General features: G+C 44.0%; 1 protein-coding gene across 3 annotated transcripts in view; it reads left to right on the top strand.

The window, feature by feature from the left end:
* Positions 1 to 1,357: 1,357 nt before the first annotated feature.
* The window catches only part of adgrl1a (adhesion G protein-coupled receptor L1a), an 82,392-nt gene continuing 76,355 nt past the window's right edge, over positions 1,358 to 7,394 (top strand). For 2 of the 3 annotated variants that reach the window (XM_061302526.1, XM_061302524.1), the window contains exon 1: positions 1,358 to 2,116. The gene's annotated coding sequence lies outside the window, so the exon portion shown is untranslated. The remainder of the gene's footprint in view (positions 2,117 to 7,394) is intronic. The other variant, XM_061302525.1, reaches the window with a different exon arrangement.

Raw genomic sequence — 7,394 nt, 5'->3', positions numbered from 1 at the left:
ACCAATTTTTCCAATTTGCCGATGATGAGAGTCGAGTCGCATTCGATTAAACGGTGACTTCATTGTATGTATGTACAGCATGTATAGAATTGTTTATCTGTGTTTTGGGTTAAAACGACAACATGATGCAAATTTTTTTTAATGAATAAAAACAAAAATAGCGTGTGACTGGATGACAGAAAGGAGGAGCAACGCGCTCAACTGTGCGTAAGCGAGTCACGACTGGTAGCCGTCACGTACCCCGCCGCCGACATCTGTCACTTAGACTTGTTACGCCTCGCAAGGAATACAAACATCTTCAGCACCAAATGTGTCCTACATGATATTGTATAGATTTACTCTCAGCTGCCTGAATGCCGGCAATCCGCCTTTCTGCTACGTCGGCAGAGAATAGACACCGAGCAAGGATTGCAATTGTGTACTATTTAATCGTGGCCACGGAACAATAGTGTTGGCATTGTGTCGTCACTGTTGTTGTTGCTAAGAGACCAGAGGGTGGGATGTACAACCTACTGTGGGTACACACTGGAAATGTGTTCACGTTTTGCTTGGGAGTGGGCCACCAGTCCGCGGGGGTCTTACCCTGGAGTCTCGTCTGATCTCACACACAAGTGCACTCACGCTCTCTCTCTCTCACACATACAAACACATCATTTATCGTTCAAGTATCTCTCATGTGTGTGCTGCAGAATACATTGTTGCCCGTGAAGGTCAGTTGAGAGGATTGGAGATACACAGACTCAAGACGCATCAAGTCCAATCCGGTTATTTCAGCGTTCCGTTTGCAGTCCTAATAGAACCCGACAAATAAAAAATGAAAAAAAACGCCGACGATACTTCAATTGGATAAATCCATTTGGCAGCGTAACCTATCTTGTGTTTAGAAAGCAAATACCGCTGTTTATCCGAACGTACTATGAGCTTGGCAAGGTTATTGTCGTTTAATTCAGTCCTTTGCTGTCGTCCCCGCTGCGTAGAAACGTAGTGGCAGTTGTAATGTATGACCCCGCGTTAAAGTGCTGAGTAAGAGCAAGAGAGCGCATGCGGCAGCTTTTGCATGCGCGCAAACACGCGCAAGGGGCCGCTGAGTAGTTTCCCTCGTCACCCGCTGACTCACAAGCGCGCCGGGTCCGCCACCCACCCAAACAGTACAGCGAAAGGACTCTGGACTTTTTGTTTGACCTGCCGAGCTAGATCATGATAACACGCAGTATTTGAATAGGAGAGTTGACTTTTTTTTTTTTTTTTTGGTGCACATTTATTTTACTGTCTATTAGGTCAATCCTGCACAATGCACATGAGCAGTTTGACAGGCGGAAGTGTCATCTACGTTTTCCTTTTTTGGACATTGGGGGGCGTTTCACAACTGGAAATGAGACGACGAGAAGGCGCCACCAGCTTCGAATGTCAGCCCGACGAAGAAGTGCACTGGTGCAAAAGGAGCTTGAGATTTTTTTTTTTTCTAGTGCAAGTGTGTATGTGTGAGGCAGCTTGTGTGTGTCAGCTGTCTGTTGAGTAACCACGGGAGGGGGGGGGAAAGAATCCCGCGAGTGTGTGCGTCAGTGCGCAGCGTTTCGGCGCATGCGAGAGCGAGAGAGAGCGCACACGCTGCGTCCTTCCTTCCCCTCCTGCTCGCTTTGCCTCTTCATCGCCTCTCATTTGAGGCTGCGAGCGGTCGAGGAGACCGCACACACTCTCCGGAATCATTTCAACCCAAAGAAAAAAACAAGACTTATTATTGTGTTGTTGCGTATGACGCTAACTTGCGTGCCCATTGCGCGTCCTTCCCGAAGCGGGACGATGCGGTCGTTGTTTATTTTTGATGCCCGCACGGGCGCGTTTTTATCAGTAAGGAGCCAAACCTCCCTTCCGTAAACTACCTATTTTTTGACTTTTTCCCTTTTTTTTTTTTTGGGTGGAGGGGGCAAATTTGTTTTGCCTTTAAGACATCAGGCTGCCGTTCATTTTTCATTCGTATGCATCTGCACGAAGGTGGCATCCAGAGAGGAGGAGAGAGCAAGGAAGAAGCTGCAAGAAAGTGAGGCGGGACGCCAGAATGAATAAATGAATGAGCCACACTGAGCTTCCCCAGCAAGAGCAAATTGCACGACCACAGGTAGGACGCTTTTCATTCTTGTGATTTTTTTTTCATGTGACGTATGTGCATCGACTTCTCCGACTGGGCTTGTGTTACGTATATACATTATTAATAGAGATGGACTCCGATATGCAAAAGATGGGCTTTCTTTTAATGCAGCCAACAAGGGCAAGCGTGCACAGAATATTTCACCGTAGCCCCCCCCCCCCCGCACACACACACACACACACATACTCCCTAGAAGTGTTTTTGAATTTACAGTGCTGAGCCACAAAGTGAACTACTCTCAACATCCCGTACAGAGTACACCATTAATCCTCCACCTTGTCAAATCATGACCTGTGGGCCGCTTGCCCTCGGCAGGAGGAGGAGGAGGAGAGATGGAAAAGGGAGAGAGAGAGAGGGAGAAAGAGAAGGGCCACAAGAGTCCTTGACAAACGTCCCCATGGCAAATTGAGTTGTACTTTAATTTCCCTTTTAACTTTGGCAAAGTAGTCTAAAAATGGAGGTGAGGTTGACAAATGTCTTGTTTGGCTGCAGAATAAGCCTGGGAAAAAAGACCCCCACCCCACCCCACACCAGCTCCTTCTTCTTCCGCGCAGTAATTAAACATTTCATCCCGGGGTTCACATGGTGAAGCTATGCTGATCTAATTCCCCTGCATAATAAAATATGTAATAAAAATAAGAAGGAAAAAAAGAGAGGCACGGGCGGCCCACGGAAGAAATGAAACCTTTTGTCTTGGTGTTGTTGTGATAAAATTGAAGCGGTAGGTAGGTAGGTAGGAAAACAAAAAGAGAGCAAGCCAGGCATGTTATTTCCTTTTACTCATTTCACCAGGCTACATTGTGTCGGTTCTGACAATTGGCGTGTCTATTCCAAGGAGGGGGGGGGGGGGGGGGGGTAGGCTGTTAAATGAAATTCAAATTCTTCAGGTGCTAAAAAAGCAGAAGAGAAAAAAAATAGCAATATTGGAGCTGTCTGATGGCGTTATCTGGCCGTTCAAGAAGCCAGACTCGGAATTGGTTTACTGCCAAACCCGCCCTCCCTAGGAAGACAGAGGGATTTATTCCCCCTCTCCCCCCCTCTCTCTCCCTGCCTCCCCACCTTCTTGTCTGTGCGTCACATCACTATCAGAAAAATTATTCTCGCCTCTCTCTGGCTGAATAATATTCATACATTAGCATGGCATTAATGGCCGTCAGACTTTTAATAAGTCACCGGCCGTAATTAGATTTATTGCCGTTCACAATCGAAACACTGCCCTGGTCCGATTGGCCGACTCTGTTGCCAGAGGATGGAGCAAATATAGACGGCCTATATCATTTTTTATTTTTTTTGCTCGTATGCTGAATTCATTTGCCGCCTTTGCGCTCACGCGCGGGTGAGCGAGCAGCCGTGCAAAAGGCAGATGTGCGCACACACATTTCTCCATTTTTAATTTAGACGCATACATAAATGGAGGTGAAATGTCCCAAAAGTGAATCCTCTTGTTTCCTTCCACGTCTTTTAATATGCATGCGCTCCCCCTACAGCTCTTTTAACAAGGCTTCCTCGATGAATATGTTAATGGGAAATCATCAGAAAGACAGCCACTACTATGAATTTCAGAAATTGACCCACGACACTGAATTTCCTGCATGTCCTCAGGACAGCTACGTGATTATTATTTTTTTTGTCCCCTTCCACGTGAATCCGAGTGATGCAAGGCTTCTAAAATCCAGGCCAGGCTTAAAATTCTAAAAAGAATAATCATCATTTATTGGAGGCACACGAAAAAAAAAAAAAAAGCTTTTTAGTCAGACTTTTGTCAGTGAGCTTTCACGGACGCATTGAAAAAGTTGTTTTTCAAGTCACGTTGGCCTTTGAGCTCGCCGAACAGTTTTAATTAAAAACATAGTAACGTCTTGCGGCGATACAACAATTCCACAAATATGCGGTCCATCTGGGCAGCGTTTTGATTTTCAAATCTCACAGTCTGACTCACAAACATGTCACTTAAGTCATGAAATTTCCATCAGTACTCTTTGTGCCTTCTAAAAACACTGCCGTGTTTTTATGTTTCATTTGATGCTAGCTCCCTTTTAGCCCAATAGCCCAAAGTCAATAAAAAAAAAAAATATATATAAAATTTCATGCCTCTGTCCAGCTGACCTCCGAGGAAGTTATTTTCGTGCTAATCACATCCGTGCTCTGTATTGATTCTCTGTAATTCTGACGGTTGTTTGCAATTATAATCTATTCATAACAATCCTTTTGCAAATTGGATTTGTTTTTTTTATTTCTATTCTCCGCTGCCCAAACAAATAAGTCATTTTGTCTTCGTAGCGAACCGTGTTTTCATGATATTTGTTGGCGATTTCTTCTCAGAAGCGTTAATGATTTAAGTGTTTTAATTGCGAGAAGTGATTAGGGAGTTTTCCACCAGCAATTCCTTCCAATTAGACTGCAGGCGTCTGTGATGGATGCCGTGCGGCGTATTGTGAGCTGTTGTGTGCATTTTCTCCGCTACAGTCTGTCTCCAGATAGTTTGGGAACAAAGAGCAGCTATCGGTTTGTCTTCTCGTATTGGCGAGCGGCGTCTCTGGTGAGGCGGGACGGGAAGGCTGTTGCCTTCGGATCAGCGGTTTATTGCGCGTCAGTGTTGAAAAAAACAGCTTATGCCACAAGTCATTGCGAGCTAAAATGGCTAATTGTGGTTTTGTAATGTGTTCCTTTTTGTTTTCCTTTATTTTTGTCATTTGGGGCCAGTAGTGAATGGTTTGTTCGCCTCACTGGATTCAGGCTTTGGATCTCCTGTACATCGTCTTACCCGTGCTTGTGTAGTTTTATTTGTTGAAAATGAATATTGACTCTATTATGTTTATTTAAGTCAAGTCAAGGATATTTGATACCAGACCGATACCAGTACGAGTACTTAGTTCTCAAGAAGTCACTGATACCGAAAAACGATACCACTAGTAATTTTGATACATAGTTTTTGACCTTATTAGCACACAAATCTTCCTTAAAATTGCATAATATTAACAGCAATCTAATATTCTTCTAATTTCTAAATTCTTGTTCCCGATTGCAAAACAACCTCAATAGGGCGGTCGATACTGCTATGCTTGTCAGAATAGTTGGAATGCAAAAATCCTTTTACTCAACTGCAGTATTACTCCTACTCATATAATTATTCAGATGATTCATTTTGACTCGGATCACGGTGATTGCCGTGTCGCCGTGCACACGACAAGCCGCAGTTGAAAGCTGGAGGTTTAGGTTCCGAGTGATCCGTTTTCCTGGAACCCATTTCACGAGCTAATTCAATTCCACGGCTGCCGGCCTTCCGCGCACTGGCGCCAGCGTTGGCGAAAATAAGCGTCGACGACAGGAGAGCACGGACATGCGCACATTAAAAAAAAAAAAAAAAAAAAAGAATCGATGGGGACTGTTTTTCATAAATTGAGCGGGTGTTAAATTAGCCAAACGGGGCTGGCGGGCAACACGTGGGATTGAGTGAGCGGTATATTTGGGTGGTGTCTATTGACTGCGACACCGGCTGAAAAGACCCCGACCCTGATGCTCGATCAATAAGGAACAATCAGGCCTGCCGCCATTTGTGTTTGGACTTCTTTCAGAGTGAAAGCCGGTGCAATTTTCACCAGCAAATACTTGTACAGCAATGTTACTGTAATCTTGTAATGGCCACTTCTGATTGCCCCTTTGTCGCCCGCCTGATTTTCACTATTCATCTCCAAAGCGCTATTCGCATCGCTATGTTTTCTCACACGTTGAATGGGCTTTAAAGGCACCGTGCAAATATCATTCTGACGCCACTAGAGAAAACGCCCCCTCCCCTTCCCTGACGGCCCACCCCACCTCGAATCAATATAACCTTGCCCTACTGGTTGTTTGGCATTTCAGCGAAGTCGGTCACGGCTGCTCCTGCCAAAAGCTTTAGAAGGGCAACAGCGCTCTTAAAGCTGCAGGATCGATTGCCATGCTGTTGCTCTAATAGCAAACCGTATTGAATATTGCCACGCAGGAAGCCAACAGCAAAAAGAAAAAGAAAAAAGACCAACCAATTTGAACGTTTGGGAAAGTCGACCGGTTCTGTGCCATTTTTTTGGTTTTCCGTGGTTGCCGCTTGAGCATCAAATGGACAATTGACATCAGTCAAAGCAGACCTGTCCCTTTTAAAAAGAGGAGTCACCTGCAAATGAAAGCAAAGGCTGATCAATTGACCTAATAGCTCGCCCCGATCAATCTCCATGTTTTTCTGACGGCCCGACACGGGGGCGCCGGCGTAATTGGCTTGAACACGGGAGAGGCAGTGTTAATGGCAGGAGTCCACTCCTTCCTTCCTTCCTTCCTTCCTCCTCCTCCCGAGCTCGGCGGTCCTCGCAGCTCTTGCGGGCGGCGTCAATACTGTCACCTCTTTGTCCTCGCAACCGTCTTCTTAATAGCGTGTACGACCCCTTTTAAAGTCTAACGCTCAACATCGACACGTTCAGTCAGGCTGCAAAATTAGGAGAGACAGTGTATTAGCAGTGTGTGCGTGTTGTGTGTGTGTGTGTGTGTGTGTTTTTGACTAACTGTCTGTTCTCTACAGGCAACAGATGTTCAGAGTTGTTTTGTAGAATGGAGGTTCTTTTTATCCAGCATGAGCAAACCTTTCCTTAAACACATCATTGTCAAAGAGTAGTGCGTGTAGCACTGGAGGTACATAAGCTCCCTCTAGTGGTACGCAAAAATTAATCACGGAGTTAAATTTTCGAACTACGCGTCACGTTACAGTGGCTTCATCTTTGTTTTCATCCGGTGCAGTACAGTTCAGTTGTATACAATTACAAGTTGCATTTCAAACAGTTTTGCATATTTATTTGAAGTTATATTTATAAGTTATATTATTTATTTTAAGTTTGTACTTACTAATGTGTATGTATTATTTGTGTATATAAGTAAATAAATAAATAAATAAATAGATAGATAAATAAATAAATAAATAAATAAATAAATAAATAAATAAATAAATAAATAAATAAATAAATAAATAAATAAATAAATAAATAAATAAATAAATAAATGCACACAAGATTTAAATATAAAATGAAATATTTGCATATTAAATTGCAAATACAGTAGTGAGGGAGGGAAAAAAAAATAGCACTTGGTTGATGGACTACTACATAAGTGTGTGTGTGTGTGCTGGGGGGGAAAAGAAAGAGCAGAGCACCTGAAGAGGCCGCGTGATGGAAAGTGAGCTCAACGAGCAGGAGAGCACATCACATCCGGGGTGGATTAATTAAGG

The sequence above is a fragment of the Syngnathus typhle genome, linkage group LG17 (genome assembly GCF_033458585.1).
Source record: "Syngnathus typhle isolate RoL2023-S1 ecotype Sweden linkage group LG17, RoL_Styp_1.0, whole genome shotgun sequence".
NCBI lineage: Eukaryota > Metazoa > Chordata > Actinopteri > Syngnathiformes > Syngnathidae > Syngnathus > Syngnathus typhle.
This window is presented reverse-complemented; position numbering and strand designations above follow the sequence as displayed.